The 17230-nt window shown below is 38.2% G+C and overlaps 1 protein-coding gene across 1 annotated transcript in view; it reads right to left on the reverse strand.

The window, feature by feature from the left end:
• Positions 1-17230, reverse strand: part of ATP10B (ATPase phospholipid transporting 10B (putative)) — a gene marked incomplete at both ends in the record, with an annotated part of 63207 nt that overhangs the window by 15511 nt on the left and 30466 nt on the right.

A 17230-nucleotide genomic window follows, 5' to 3' on the forward strand; every position in this document is an offset into this window, starting at 1 on the left:
TTTCATTGTTATCATCGTCATCATCATCAATACATTTCTTCCACTTTCTCCTCTCATTGTTATTATTATTACAGTACTTACTGAATGCTTATTGTGTGTCAAGTATAACTAAATATTTTATACATGCTATTCTCTTGAATTCACACAATAACTCCATCAGGTAGGTACTATTATTACCCTATTTTACAAATGAAGGACCTAAGGCTTAGAGAGATTCAGTGAATTTTCCCAATGGCACACAGCTAGCAAAGCAGAAGACAGGCTTTAACCTCAGGACGTCTGACGCCACACAGACTGCTCTCTTAAACCACAGTGTTATTTTGATGCACAATGAAAGATTATTGTTTAAGATCTCCTTTTGGCTCTATTTCCTTTTCTATATTCCTTTTCCACTTCCTATGACCGAAGTACAATAAATGAGGTCTGTATATAGTTGACTCTTGAACAACATGGGTTTGAACTGTGTGGATCCACTTATGCAGGTTTTTTCAATAGTAAATACTACAGTGCTACCCGATCTGTGGTCGGTTGAATTGGTAGATGTGGAACTGTGAGTACAGAGGACTGGCTATAAATTATATGTGGATTTTCCATGGTGTGGATGGTTAGCATCCCTGACCCCAGTGTTATTCAAGGGTCAACTGTATGTGGAATCTAAATTTAAAGAAAAAACTTATTGCCAGAGGCAGGGAGTTGTGGGTGGGTGAAATGGGTGAAGGGGGTCAAAAGTTACAAACTTCCGGGGGCTTCCCTGGTGGCGCAGTGGTTGAGAATCTGCCTGCTAATGCAGGGGACACGGGTTCGAGCCCTGGTCTGGGAGGATCCCACATGCCGCGGAGCGACTAGGCCCGTGAGCCACGACTACTGAGCCTGCGCGTCTGGAGCCTGTGCTCCGCAACAAGAGGCCGCGATACTGAGAGGCCCGCGCACCGCGATGAAGAGTGGCCCCCGCTTGCCACAGCTAGAGAAAGCCCTCGCACGGGGACGGGGACACAACACGGCAAAAATAAATAAATTAATTAATAAAAACTCCTACCCAACATCTTCTTTGAAAAAAAAAAAAAAAAAACACTACAAAGAACTTCCCTCGTAGTCCAGTATGTAAAACTCCATGCTCCCAATGCAGGAGGCCTGGGTTCAATCCCTGGTCGGGGAACTAGATCCCACATGCATGCCGCAACTAGGAGTTCCCATGCCAGAACTAAGAAGTCCACCTGCCACAACTAAACAGGCCGCAACAAGATCCCACATGCTGCAACTAAGACCCAGTGCAGCCAAAATAAATAAATATTAAAAAAAAAAACCAAAAAAAAAAAAAAAAAGTTACAAACTTCCAGTTAAAAAATAAATAAGTCAAGGAATATAACATAAGCATGGCAACAATATTTAATAATACTGTATTGCATATTTGAAAGTTGTTAAGAGAGTACACCTTAAAATTTCTGTTCATAAGAAAAAAAGTAACTATGTATGATGACAGGTATTAACTTAGACTTATTGTGGTGACCATTTCACAATATATACAAATATAAAATCATTATGTTAGACACCTAGAACTAATATAATGTTATATGCCAGTTGTATCTCAATAAAAAATGTAAGCAAACCCCAGTGTCTAGAAACCATCATCATTATCACCATCACTACCACCCTTCTTAACTTGGGTCAGATAAGGAAGAATCAAAAACTAAATTATATAATATTGTCATGTTGACCTTTGATTTACTGCTATTAAAATTTTTTTATTTCTTTGATTGTTTCTAAAAGATTTGTATTTATGTTTCATGAAAGGTTTTGCACTGGCTCACTTTCATTTTTTCTAGTGTCTACACAGACATCTGGTTGATTGGCAGCTCAAGGCATTTTTAGACCAGGGTAGCTCAACTTGCCACTCTTGACATTTTGGGCTGGATAATTCTTTGATGTTTAGCAGCATCCCTGGCCTTTACCAGCTTGATGCCAGTAGCACCCTCCCCTTCTCCCCCTCAGTTGTGACAGCCAAAAATGTTTACAGACAGTTCCAAATGTCCCTTGGGGGAGGGGGAAGAACAAAGAATTGCTCTAGAAAAAGTTCCAAGTTAACATGAGATAAGTTGCTGAGATTGAGAATACCCTCTATCCTACCAGTCCATTAGGAAAGGACACAGTCCAAATTTTTCTATTTTCTTCTCTTCAGTTGGAAAAAAGTTAGGTTTTATGACTGGGGGTCATAATGACTTGTAATAAGAGAAATCTGTATATATCACTCTTCTGCCACAGAAACTACTGCATAAGCATGGTGGAGGTTCCCGGCAATATATGTACTATCCTACAGTTACAAATAAAAAGGCGGGGGGGGGGCTTCCCTGGTGGCACAGTGGTTAAGAATCCGCCTGCCAATGCAGGGGACATGGGTTGGAGCCCTGGTCTGGGAAGATCCCGCATGTCACAGGGCAACTAAGCCTGTGCACCACAACTGCTGAGCCTGCACTCCAGAGCCCGCAAGTCACAACTACTGAGCTCGTGTGCCACAGCTACTGAAGCCCGCACTCCTAGAGCCCATGCTCCGCAACAAGAGAAGCCCCACAATGAGAAGCCCATGCACTGCAATGAAGAGTAGCCCCTGCTCACCACAACTAGAGAAAGCCTGTGTGCAGCAACAAAGACCCAACGCAGCCAAAAATAAATAAATAAATAAACCAAAGGGTATTTGTTATGAAAAAAGAATTCATTTTTAACATATAGTAGAAAATATATAAAAATTACTACAACTAATAAGCAATGTGGTGTGTTACCTCTTCCAAGTATAATTTGCATTTTAAAGTAGGGTACCTTCAAAGGGTAGAGGTTAAGATACTAAATTGCCTAGACAGAGAACATTCTTTTGAGAATTATTACTTTATATATATTTTTAGCATTTGAGAGTTTTTTTATTTGCCACCTCCTCTATGAAGCCCACCCATATCCCCACAGACTGTTTCACCCCAGCCAACAAAAATTGCTCTTTTAACATGTTTCCACATCAACTCTCATGCCTCCATTTAACACTGATGTATCTAGATCTCTGCTTCCTTGAATAAACTGTCATCTTCCTCTAGAGCATCTCCTGTGTTAACAGGCACACTATAAAGACTTGGAGAGGTAAGGTTAGTGCTGGGGAGATGAATATTATAAATATTAATACTGAAAGGTGATGGATGAGGAGGTAACAAAGAAAACCTCTCTGTAAAGACTGCTCCACACAAGTAGGAAAAGCCCCAGGTACAAATCTTAACTTTGATTCATGGGAATAAGATTGCTTCTTGCAAGGAAATTCTTTGGCTCAACTAATAAAAAAAAAGAAAAAAAGTAGTCAAAATCCTAGATCCCAACATGGGCCAGACTAGTCTCCCATCCATCCATGCATCCAACCATCCATCCATCCATCCATGTATTCAAGTATTTATTGAATACTCATAATGTATGAGCCATGAAAGTGAGAACTGGAGAGAAGGCAGAGGTTATTGACACAAATCAATTATTGCAGCCATAAAACAATTCAAAGTTCCCAGTTTAGCCGGGTGTGTCAATGGTGGTATCAGTGAAAGCAAAGGAAAGTGAGCCAAGTGTTAGTGTGTAATGACCCTCCAGGATTAATGTACTCCTCACTGACCTATGCCCTAGATACAGTAAGCTGTATCCTCCTGGGGCAACCGGGAAGACCATGGTGAATCAAAGAGGTTGAGATATATTCCTGTATCTAGAATAGGCCATTTCCCTTGAATTAGCCTCAACTTTTACTTTCCTAGGCTTACTTTTCACTATTATTCAAAGTTGATCAATAAATATGATTACATTAATGTATGGATGATCTTTTGAAATTGTCTGTAGTGAATAGTTGTTTTCTGGTGACTCACTCTCTATTGTGTTCTCCTTTCTTTAACAATCCTTTAACTTCCTTTTGGAAAACTACCTTTTCTCCCTGGTTCATAATCTTAATGAGACTATAAATCACGATGCCCTGCCCACTAAATTCGTTCACTGTGGGACTTTGCCTTGAGTAGAATAACTCAGGGAAGGAAAAACAAAGGAGAACATTAAGTAATTGCTGCTACCACTATTCTCCTGCTGAGCTGAAATTTCCTGGTTCTTGTTTCTGAGCCTGGTTCTTCAGATTTCCTTAGAATCTGTGAGTCATATTGTGTACTTCATCCCTTCTACCTCACCTCCCAGCACATTTTTTTTTTGATAATTCTGTCTTGTTTAAGTGAGCCAGAATCATTTCTGTTCCTTGAAAACAAAGAATCCTAATCAACACAGTGGTCTACTCAGTCCATTGGACATCTCTAGGCCTTTAAAAAATAATGACGTTTGTTTACTTGGTAAAATCACACTTCACAAAATGCTGCCCCTTATTTATGTGACCTTATTTGATCTTCCCAACTCTTCTGTGAAGTGTTCAGGACAGGTTAGTCCCATTTTATAAGAGAGAAACCTGAGTGTTGGTGATGCTAAGTAAGTTGCCCAAGGTCACACAGCTCATGAACACCCACGTTTGTCTGATTCTAAAGCTTGTGCTTGTTCTTTGCTGGATGTAAGCATTTAATGCTCTCTTCTTATAGAGCAAACCCTCTGAGCCTTTTTCATGATTTCTTTGCAAGTTTTTCACATTGACAATTCCCTTAAACCTTCATTGCCAAGCTCAAGGGTTTACCTCTTAAGGATCCATATGTCTACCACAGATCATAGCAAATTCTCCTTCCTTTGAGCCTAGACAATTTGTAATATCCACAACACTCACTTGGAACTTGAAATGTTTTACACTTTTATTTGTCAAATACCAAGCTGTTTCTATAAGCCAATTGGTAGATGAAGCATTGCAACTTGTCTATACATCCCCATGTGCACCAAAATGCTGTCTGTAGACAGAGTAAAAATAACTCTCACACATACATGGTTTTCAAATTTCTGTAGGAATTCCTGAGATCAATAAATACAAATCCATTTAAAAAGGTCACCAAATTCATGGTAGCTTTTTGTTTTAATTTATTTTCTTAACTAACGGACACTGAAAAGACAACCACTTTCAGGGAGAAAGGATGGGGGGGTTAGGATTATCAAAATTTTTTGATAGTCACTGAGGGTCTTTATGTTAAAGAAAAATAGGGACCCATAGCTCTAGGCTCTTACAGGACAGGAAGTATGTCTTAGACCATTCTGAAACCCCTCTAGAGCCATTAGGAAATATTCAAGAAAGATTCTGCTAGCCAGATGGCAGAGTAGGAAAACCATGAGCTCAACTCCTCCCATGGGCATATCAAATTATAACTATTTACAGAGCAACTATCAATGAGAATGACCTGAAGACTAGCAGAAGAGAGTTTTCAAAACTCTCTCTATAATGAAGGAACCACAAGGAGATGGGTAGGAGGTACAGAGACATGGTAATAGTCAAGATCCATACCCCCAGGTAAGCAACCCACAGATGGGAGGGTAATTCACAACTGCAACGGTTCTCCCCAAGGAGTAAGTTCTGAGCCCTACATCAGGCTCCCCAGCCCAGGAGTTCTGCATGAGGAAGACAAGGCCCTAGACTACCTTGTTTTGAAGGCCAGTGGGGCTTGTTTATGGGAGAGCTGAAGGAAACAGACTTCATTCTTAAAATGCACATGCAAAATCTCACACACTCTGAGACCCAGAACAAAGGCTGTCATTTGAAAGGAGCCTGGGTCAGACTCACTTACTAATCTTGGAGAGCCTCCCAGAGAGGCCAGAGGCAACTGGGACTCCCTCTGAGAGATGCTGGTGGAAGTCATTTTCAGAAGCTCATTCTACCACGAGGACTCTGATGTTGCCAATTGCCATCCTGAAGTCCTCTTTCTAGCCTATTAGAGCTGGGGCCTGGCCCCACCCACCAGCCTGTGAAACACAATGATTCAAAATCTATGCAACACAACAAAAGCAGTTCTAAGAAGGAAGTTTATAGAGATACAAGCTTACCTCAGGAAATAAGAAAAATCTCAAAAGAACAACATAGCCTTATACTTAAAGTAACTAGAAAAAGAAGAACAAACAAAACTGTAAGTTAGTAGAAGAAAAGAAACAGTAAAGATTAGAGTGAAAATAAATGAAATAGAAACTAAAAAAGCAAAAAAGAAAGAACAATGAAATTAAGATCTGGTTCTTTGAAAAGACAAACAAAATTGATAAAGCTTTAGCCATACTCATCAAGAAAATGAGAGAAAACTCAAAAAAGTCAGAAATGAAGGAAACTACAACTGACACCACAGAAATACAAAGGATCAGAAGAGATTACTATGAACAGTTATATGCCAATAAAATGAAAAGACAGGAGAATGGATAAACTGGTAGAAACATATGATCTCCCAAGACTGAATCAGAAAGAAATATAAAATATGAACAGACCACTAATACCACAAATGAAATTGAATCAGTAGCCAAAAAAGCTCCCAATAAGCAAAACTCCAGGACCAGATGGCTTCACAGGTAAATTCTACCAAATACGTAAAGAAGAGTTACTTCCTACGCTTCTCAAACTATTCCTAAAAATTGAAGAGAAATGCTTTCAAACTCATTCTATGAGTTCAGCATCACCCTGATTCCAAAACCAAAGACAAAAAAAGAAAAATTAGATATGGGGAGGAGGAAGGGTAAGCCATGACAAACTGAGAGAGTGGGATGGACATATATACAATACCAAACGTAAAATAGCTAGCTAGTGGGAAGCAGCCGCATAGCACAGGGAGATCAGCTAGGTGGTTTGTGACCACCTAGAGGGGTGGGATAGGGAGGATGGGAGGGAGGGAGACGCAAGAGGGAAGAGATATGGGAACATATGTATATGTATAACTGATTCACTTTGTTATATAGTAGGAACTAACACACCATTGTAAAGCAATTATATGCCAATAAAGATGTTAAAAAAAGAGAAAAATTATAGGCCAATATCAATGATAAATATATATGGAAAAATCCTCAACAAAATATTAGCAAACCAAATTTAACAATACATTAAAAGGATCATTTACCATGATAAAGTGGGATTTATTCCAGGGATGCAGGGATCATTCAATACCTGCAAATCAATGTGATGCACCATATTAACAAACTGAAGAATAAAAAGTCATATGGCCATCTCAAGAGATGCAGAAAAAGCTTCTGACAAAATTCAATATCCATTTATGTAAAAAAAAAACCTCTCAACAAAGTGGGCATAGAGGGAATACAACTAAACATAATAAAACCCATGTAAGACAAACCTGCAAGCAACATCATACTCAACAGTGAAAAGCTGAAAGCATTTCCTCTAACATCAAGAACTAGACAAGGATGCCACCTATTACCACTTTTATTCAACATAGTATTGGAAGACCTAGCTATTGCAATCAGACAAGAGAAAGAAGTAAAAGGCATCGAAATAGGGAAGGAAGAAGTAAAAGGTCACTATTTGCAGATGACATGATACTACACATAGAAAATGCTAAAGACGCCAACAAAAAACTACTAGAACCCATCAGTGAATTTGGTAAAGCTGCAGGATACAAAATTAATACATAGAAACCTGTTGCATTTCTATACACTAACAATGAACTATCAGAAAGAGAAATTAAGAAAACAATCCCATTTACATTTGGATCAAAAAGAATAAAATACCTAGGAATAAATCTAACCAAGGAGATTAAAGACCTGTATTTGGGAAACTGTAAGATAAAAGAAACTGAAGACAACACAAACAAATGGAAAGGTACACCATTCTCATGGACTGGAAGAAATAATATTGTTAAAGTGACTGTACTACCCAGTGCAATCTATAGATTCAATATAATCCCTATTAAAACACCAATGGTAAATTTTACAGAACTAGAACAAATAATTCTAAAATTTAATTAGAAGCACAAATGATGCAGAATAGCCAAAATAATGTTGAGAAAGAACAGAAGAATTGGAAGTATCACACTCCCTGATTTCAAACTATACTACAGTCATCAAGCCGGCATGGTACTGGTATAAAAAATGACACATAGATCAATGGAACAGAATAGAGAGCCCAGAAATAAACCCATGCTTATACGGTCAATTAACCTATGACAAAGGAGGCAAGAATATACAATGGGGAAAGACAGTCTCCTCAATAAATGGTGCTGGGAAAACTGGACAGCTACATGTGAAATGAACTGTACTACTTTCTCATACTACATACAAAAATAAACTCAAAATGGATTAAAGACTTAAATCTGAGGCCTGAGACCATAAAACTCCTAGAAGAAAACATAGACAGTACATTCTTTAACATCAGTCTTAGCAATATTGTTTTGGATCTGGTTCCTCAGGCAAGGGAAACAAAAGCAAACTTCCAGTTACAAAATAAATGAGCCATGGGGATGAAATGTACAATATGGGGAATATAGTCAATAATAATGTAGTATCTTTGTATGGTGACAGGTGGTAACTAGATTTGCGGTGATCATTTTGTAATGTATAGAAATATCGAATCACTATGTTGTGTACCAGAACTAACAAATTGTTGTAGGTCAATTATAGTTTAATACTGGCCAACCAATCAAACAAACTCATAGAAAAAGAGATCAGATTTATGGTTACCAGAGGCAGGAGGTGGGGGGAGGGGGAATTGGATGAAGGCAGTAAAAGGTACGAACTTCTAGTTATAAGATAAATAACTATTAGGTAAGGAATGTACAACATGATTAACATTGCTGACATGAATTAACATTGCTGTATGTTATATATGAAACTTGGTAAGAGAATAACTCCTAAGAATCCTCATCACAAGGAAAAACATACTTTTTCATTTTCTTTTATTTTGTATCTATGAGATGATGGATGATCACTAAACTCATTGTGGTAATCATTTCATGATGTATGTCAGTCACATCACTATACTCTACACCTTAAACGGAAACAGTGCCGTATGTCAATTATATCTCAATAAAACTCAAAGAAAATGAAAAGCAAAACAAAAAAATAAAGAGCTAAGCTCATTAAAAAAATAAAACGAAAGATTCTGTTCATTGAAGAAAGAGAAATCAGCTAAACTCTTTCCTCCAACAGAGAAAGCACTTACATATTGAGCTTTTATCATAAGCTGGTGATGTATGTGAAAAAGAAGAGTTGAACAAGGGATTGCCAAGCTTCTGCAAAGCTCTCAGTGTGTGTTTTTACACAACCCTCAGGTTAGACGACTAGAAGAGCCATCTCCACTCCATGCCAGGAGGAGGATGACAAAGCAGCATTTGTAAGTCATTTGTGGACTCTGCAAGGACTCACAGGCTCACAGGGACTCTGCAAGGACCGGGGTTACAGGGTACACAAACCACACCAACCTGGGCAGCTACACAGGAGATATAATGTGACCTTAGAAGAGTACTACTTAAAGTGGTTAAAAAAATATTTTTTTTTAGCATACTAGTTTGGATAAATGGTAGAATTAAATGTTCTTCATGCCCCAGCTGCTGAGTCAGGTGACTGAGGTTTCCTCCCTGACATGCGACATGCAAATTAACCCGGTGATTTCTGAGAATTCTATCTGAAAACTGATGACATTTACCAGAACTTGATAACCTTCCTGCTTTCTGGTCAGAGTTCTTTTCAAGATAACCTGCAACAGTGACTGGCAGATACTTTCCTCTCTGACTCTGGATGAGGAAATTGTCTGCGTGTGCAAGTACCTGGGTCTCCCTGCCTGCCCCAGTGATTCCCACAAAAGCACACAGAGTGGGCTGGAGGGCTGCGGGAGAAGAGGTCTATTTAAGTATTCCTTATAGTCTGTGTTCCCTTTTTTATAAGTGGATAAATATTCTGGTTTTTATTCAGGGCGAAGACTAAATTTAATCTTGAAATCTTCCCATGATATTTTTCCAACAAAAAGGCGTGGGTTTGGCATGTGAAGCTAATACTGAAAAAAGAATGATTTCTTCTGTCATTCCTAAAAGGAATCAATTAATTATTGGTGGAATTGTTTGTTAACAATTGTCTGTTTAATTCCCTCTTAGAGCCTGTATCTCTCTTGTTTACACCTGGACCCCCAGAGCATGCTACAGTACTTGCCATATAGAAGGCATTCAGTCAATATTTGGTGAATGAATGCATGAATGCATGATGCTGGAAATATGAGCAGCTGCCACCAGATGGGCAGTGGAGCCTTAAGGGAGTGTTGCAAAGACATTCTTTTCTGTACACATTTTTATTGCTGTGGATAACTGAGACGCAAGAAAATGACATGAGATCCAATGTTCTGTACCTCATGTTTTGGCAAAAGAGGTGACAAAGAAGAGGGTAGGAATTCCAGTTTGAGAAAATCTATATTCAGTTATTTCCAGAAGAGATGATCATAATGAGTCACCCCTGTGATAACAACAACAACAGTGACAAATCCTAACACAGTGTCTGGCAACAGAAGGACCTCATCGGGGGCTGGTTGAGTAAATGAATTTATCGAATGAACTACAAAGAGGTATGTGCAGTGGTTGAGAGTGGCAAGAACGAAGTCTATGGGAGCACAAAGAAAGGAGGGATTCATCACAGGTACCTGGTGCCTAGGCAGAGAAAGGGCAGATGGGAAAGGGTTTTTGGGGAAGAGGAAATGCCACTGGGAGCTATAGGAGAGAGGACACTGGACCCCCCTCCTTAAGCATAGATGACCTTTGTTGTACCTAAGTTAGGCTTATATAGCCCTGATGCAGAATAGATGCAATGGATATTTATTGATATGCTGCTCAGTACTCTCCTGCGTCACAGGCCAATTTCAAACATGAAGTTGAACTAGAGGATGCCAAGGACAGAACCCTTCCCCACTGGCCAGAGTGAATTGGTCTAGGGGTGGGCACATGACACCAGCCAGGCTAATCACTCCCTCTCCCTGGGATGCTTTTCAAGCTGGACAACAGGGAAGGTCTCCAGTCCCTTTTTGGGGGGTAGGGCGTAAATGCAGTTTTATTGGTGCCAATTTTTCTTCCACATGAAACAAACTGGTTTGAGAGATTGAAACCAAACATGGAGAGAAATGTAGACAAAGGAGATGGAGATTGTACTGATGGATAGAAATTTTGGGTCCACATCACTCTGAGGCCCACCTCACCCTGTATCCTTCCAATAAGATTCCTTTTTGTCCAAGCTACTTTGAACTGGAGTTCTGTCATCTGCAACCAAGAGTCCCAACTAATCCATATACTAGAGTGGTATGTCTCTCCTTTGAGATACCAAGTATTTCCCACATTGGCCTGAAATATCCACAATTAGCCATAGTGTTTAAGACAGTGAAGGCCACTATTACAACATAAATATGTTATCGTGGGGTATGGAGATAGTGGGAGGGAGAAAAACTTTAAGATGTTAAAGATTTCATCTGTTTAACACCTTAACGAGATTATATCTTTCACACAACATGGCAGAGCTTCCTAATGAGGCCCTTAAGGGGTAAAAATGGAAAAAGAATGTTTAATAGAAGTGGGCAAACCATTGGGAAGGGGGCATCCCATGTCTCTGTGTGTGTGTGTGCACCCATGCCCCAGCAGAACTCTGGAGGAGAGATTCACCAAAAGGAAGTCAGAGAAGCAAGAAGAACTACAATCCTGCAGCCTGTGGAACAAAAACCACATTCACAGAAAGGTAAACAAGATGAAAAGGCAGAGGGCTATGTACCAGATGAAGGAACAAAATAAAACCCCAGAAAAACAACTAAATGAAGTGGAGATAGGCAACCTTCCAGAAAAATAATTCAGAATAATGATAGTGAAGATAATCCAGGACCTTGGGAAAATGAATGGAGGCAAAGATTGAGAAGATGCAAGAAATGTATAACAAAGACCTAGAAGAATTAAAGAACAAACAGACACAAACAAACAGAGATGAACAATACAATAACTGAAATGAAAACTACACTAGAAGGAATCAATAGCAGAATAACTGAGGCGGAAGAACGGATAAGTGACCTGGAAGACAGAATGGTGGAATTAACAGTTGTGGAAGAGAATAAAGAAAAAACAATGAAAAGAAATGAAGACAGCCTAAGAGAACTCTGTGACAACATTAAATGCAAGAACACTCGCATTATAGGGGTCCCAAAAGGAGAGGAGAGAGAGAAAGGACCAGAGAAAATATTTGAAGAGATGATAGTCGAAAACTTCCCTAACATGGGAAAGGAAATAGCCACCCAAGTGCAGGAAGTGCAGAGAGTCCCATACAGGATAAACCCAAGGAGAAACATGGCAAGTCATATAGTAATCAAACTGGCAAAAAATAAAGACAAAGAAAAATTATTGAAAGCATCAAGGGAAAAATGACAACATACAAGGGAACTCCCATAAGGTTAACAGCTGATTTCTCAGCAGAAACTCTACAAGCCAGAAGGGAGTGGCATGATATATTTAAAGTGATGAAAGGGAAGAACCTACAACAAAGATTACTCTACCCAGCAAGGATCTCATTCAGATTCGATGGAGAAATCAAAAGCTTTACAGACAAACAAAAGCTAAGAGAATTCAGCACCACCAAAACAGCTCTACAACAAAAGCTAAAGGAATTTCTCTAAGTGGGAAAAACAAGAGAAGAAGAAAAGGACCTACTAAGACAAACCCAAAACAATTAACAAAATGGTCACAGGAATATACATATCTATAATTACGTTAAACGTGAATGGATTAAATGCTCCAACCAAAAGACACAGGCTTGCTGAATGGATACAAAAACAAGACCCATAGAGATGCTGTCTACTAGAGACCCACTTCAGACCTAGGGACACATACAGACTGAAAGTGAGGGGATGGAAAAAGATATTCCATGCAAATAGAAATCAAAAGAAAGCTGGAGTAGCTATACTCATATCAGATAAAATAGACTGTAATATAAAGAATGTTACAAGAGACAAGGAAGGACAGTACATAATGATCAAGGGATCAATCCAAGAAGAAGATATAACAGTTATAAATATATATGCACCCAACATAGGAGCACCTCAATACATAAGGCAACTGCTAACAGCTATAAAAGAGGAAATCGACAGTGACACAGTAATATTGAGGGACTTTAACATCTCACTTACACCAATGGACAGATCATCCAAAATGAAAATAAATAAGGAAACAGAAGCTTTAAATGATACAATAGACCAGATAGATTTAATTGATATTTATAGGACCTTTCATCCCAAAACAGCAGATTACACTTTCTTCTCAAGTGCGCATGGAACATTCTCCAGGATAGATCACATCTTGGGTCACAAATCAAGCCCCAGTAAATTTAACAAAATTTAAATCATATCTAGCATCTTTTCTGATCACAACGCTATGAGATTAGAAATGAATTACAGGCAAAAACCTAAAAAAAACAAACACATGGAGGTTAAACAATACGTTACTAAATAACCAAGAGATCACTGAAGAAATCGAGGAAATGAAAAAATACCTAAAGAAAAATGACAATGAAAACACCACGATCCAAAACCTATGGGATGCAGCAAAAGCAGTTCTAAGAGGGAAGTTTATAGCTATGCAAGCCTACCTCAAGAAAAAAGAAAAATCTCAAGTAAACAATCTAACCTTACACTTAAAGGAACTAGAGAAAGAAGAACAAAGAAAACCCAAAGTTAGCAGAAGGAAAGAAATCATAAAGATCAGAGCAGAAATAAATGAAATAGAAACAAAGAAAACAACAGCAAAAGTCAATAAAACTAAAAGCTGGTTCTTTGAGAAGATAAACAAAATTCATAAACCATTAGCCAGACTCATCAAGAAAAAGAGGGAGAGGACTCAAATCAATAAAATTAGAAATGAAAAAGGAGAAGTTACAACAGACATTGCAGAAATACAAAGCATCCTAAGAGACTACTACAAGCAACTCTATATCAATAAAATGGACAACCTGGAAGAAATGGACAAATCCTTAGAAAGGCAGAACCTTCCAAAACTGAACCAGGAAGAAAGAGAAAATATGAACAGACCAATCACAAGTAATGAAATTGAAACTGTGATTAAAAATCTTCCAACAAACAAAAGTCCAGGACCAGATGGCTTCACAGGTGAATTCTATCAAACCTTTAGAGAAGAGCTAACACCCATCTTTCTCAAACTCTTCCAAAAAATTGCAGAGGAAGGAAAACTCCCAAACTCATTCTATGAGGTCACCATCACCTTGATATCAAAACCAGACAAAGATACTACAAGAAAAGAAAATTACAGACCAATATCACTGATGAATATAGATGCAAAAATCCTCAACAAACTGCTAGCAAACAGAATCCAACAACATATTAAAAGGATCATACACCATGATCAAGTGGGATTTATCCCAGGGATGCAAGGATTCTTCAATATACACAAATCAATCAATGTGATACACCATATTAGCAAACTGAAGAATAAAAACCATATGATCATCTCAATAGATATAGAAAAAGCTTTTGACAAAATTCAACACCCATTTATGACAAAAACTTTCCAGAAAGTGGGCATAGAGGGAAACTACCTCAACATAATAAAGGCCATATACAACAAACCCACAGCAAACATCATTCTCAATGGTGCAAAACTAAAAGCATTTCCTCTAAGATCAGAAACGAGACAGGGATGACCACTCTCACCACTATTATTCAACATAGTTTTGGAAGTCCTAGCCACGGCAATCAGAGAAGAAAAAGAAATAAAAGGAATACAAATTGGAAAAGAAGAAGTAAAACTGTCACTGTTTGCTGATGACATGATACTATACATAGAGAATCCTAAAAGTGCCACCAGAAAACAACTAGAGCTAATCAATGGATTTGGTAAAGTTGCAGGATACAAAATTAATGCATAGAAATCTCTTGCATTCCTATACACTAATAATGAAAAATCTGAAAGAGTAATTAAGGAAACACTCTCATTTACCATTGCAACAAAAAAGAATAAAATACCTAGGAATAAACCTACCTAAGGACACAAAAGGCCTGTATGCAGAAAACTATAAGACACTGATGAAAGAAATTAAAGATGATACAAACAGATGGAGAGATATACCATATTCTTGGATTGGAAGAATCAATACTGTGAAAATGACTATACTACCCAAAGCAATTTACAGATTCAATGCAATCCCTATCAAATTACCAATGGCAGTTTTTACAGAACTAGAAGAAATCCTCGTAAAATTTGTATGGAGACACAAAAGACCCTGAATAGCCAAAGCAGTCTTGAGGGAAAAAAACGGAGCTGGAGGAATCAGACTCCCTGACTTCAGACTATACTAGAAAGCTACACTAATCAACACAATATGGTACTGGCACAAAAACAGAAACATAGATCAATGGAACAAGATAGTAAGCCCGGAGAGAAACCCACGCACCTGTGGTCAACTAATCTATGACAAAGGAGGCAAAGATATACCATGGAGAAAAGACAGTCTCTTCAATAAGTGATGCTGGGAAAACTGGACAGCTATATGTAAAAGAATGAAATTAGAACACTCCCTAACACCGTACACAAAAATAAAGTCAAAATGGATTTGACACCTAAATGTAAGATCACACACTATAAAACTCTTAGAGGAAAACATAGGAAGAACACTCTTTGACATAAATCACAGCAAGATTTTTTGGATCAACCTCCTAGAGTAATTGGAATAAAAACAAATAAACAAATGAGACCTAATGAAACTTCAAAGCTTTTGCACAGCAAAGGAAACCATAAACAATATGAAAAGCAACCCTCAGAATGGGAGAAAATATTTGCAAATGAAGAAACGGACAAAGGATTAATCTCCAAAAGATATAAACAGCCCATGCAGCTCAATATTAAAGAAACAAACAACCCAATCCAAAAATGGGCAGAATACCTAAATAGACATTTCTCCGAAAAGACATACAGATGGCCAAGAAGCACATGAAAAGCTGCTTAACATCACTAATTATTAGAGAAATGCAAATCAAAACTACAATGAGGTATCACTGCACACCAGTTAGAATGGGCATCATCAGGAAATCTACAAACAACAAATGCCGGAGAGGGTGTGGAGAAAAGGGAACCCTCTTGCACTCTTGGTGGGAATGTAAATTGATACAGCCACTATGGAGAACAGTATGGAGGTTCCTTAAAAAACTAAAAATAGAACTACCATACGACCCAGCAATCCCACCACTGGGCATATACCCAGAGAAAACTATAATTCAAAAAGACACATGCACCCCAATGTTCATTGCAGCACTATTTACAATAGCCAGGTCATGGAAGCATCCTAAATGCCCATCGACAGACGGATGGATAAAGAACATGTGGTACATGTATACAAAGGAATATTACTCAGCCATAAAAAGGAACAAAATTGAGTCATTTGATGAGACGTGGATGGATCTAGAGATTGTCATACAGAGTGAAGTAAGTCAGAAAGAGAAAAAGAAATATCGTATATTAACACATGTATGTGGAACCTAGAAAAATGGTACAGATGAAGCAGTTTGCAGGGCAGAAGTTGAGACACAGATGTAGAGAACAAATGTATGGACACCAAGGGGGGAAAACCGTGGTGGGGTGGGGATGGTGGTGTGCTGAACTGGGCGATTGGGATTGACATGTATACACTGATGTGTATAAAATTGATGACTAATAAGAACCTGCAGTATAAACAAACAAACAAAAAACAAGTAATACTAAACTTTCTTTGGGTTATTTGTATGGAAATATGTTAATATAAATGTTTCAGACATTACATGAAATTTCTAAAAATCTTGGTTAAGGACAGTGGTTAAGGACTTTGCCTGATGTGGGAGAAGGATTTACATACTCGATATTGATGAGGTTGAGTAAAACCCTCTAGCCCTGAATTTGAATTGAAGTATCAGCATAATTCTTGATGTATTTAATCCTAAAAAAAAAAAGTCCTAGTTCTGTTCACTTAAATGGCTTAGAAACAATGATCAACCCACTAGCAAAAAGTACCTCCAGCATGTACTTACTATGATTTCTAAAGGCTATTTTTCTATCGAAAGGGACTAGACTTATCAAAGACTACTGAGGTCATGGCAAAAGAACTTGGAAGCCAATTTGAAGAAGTTCCCACTGGCTAAAGATGGGATAGTCAATCAAGATAATAACTGCAATGATTTGACATACATCAAACATGTTTAAATCCAGGAGTTCATATTGATACTAAGAAAGAAAAACTCATTGGTCAACTTTGGGGGATGTTAGGGAATCAAGTCATTGTTTTAAAACTGGTAAATAAAAGGAAAGGAACAAACACTTATCCTGCCTTTATAGAGGGTAGT

Source organism: Mesoplodon mirus (genome assembly GCF_964341445.2).
Source record: "Mesoplodon mirus genome assembly, chromosome: 5".
Classification (NCBI taxonomy): Eukaryota; Metazoa; Chordata; class Mammalia; order Artiodactyla; family Ziphiidae; genus Mesoplodon; species Mesoplodon mirus.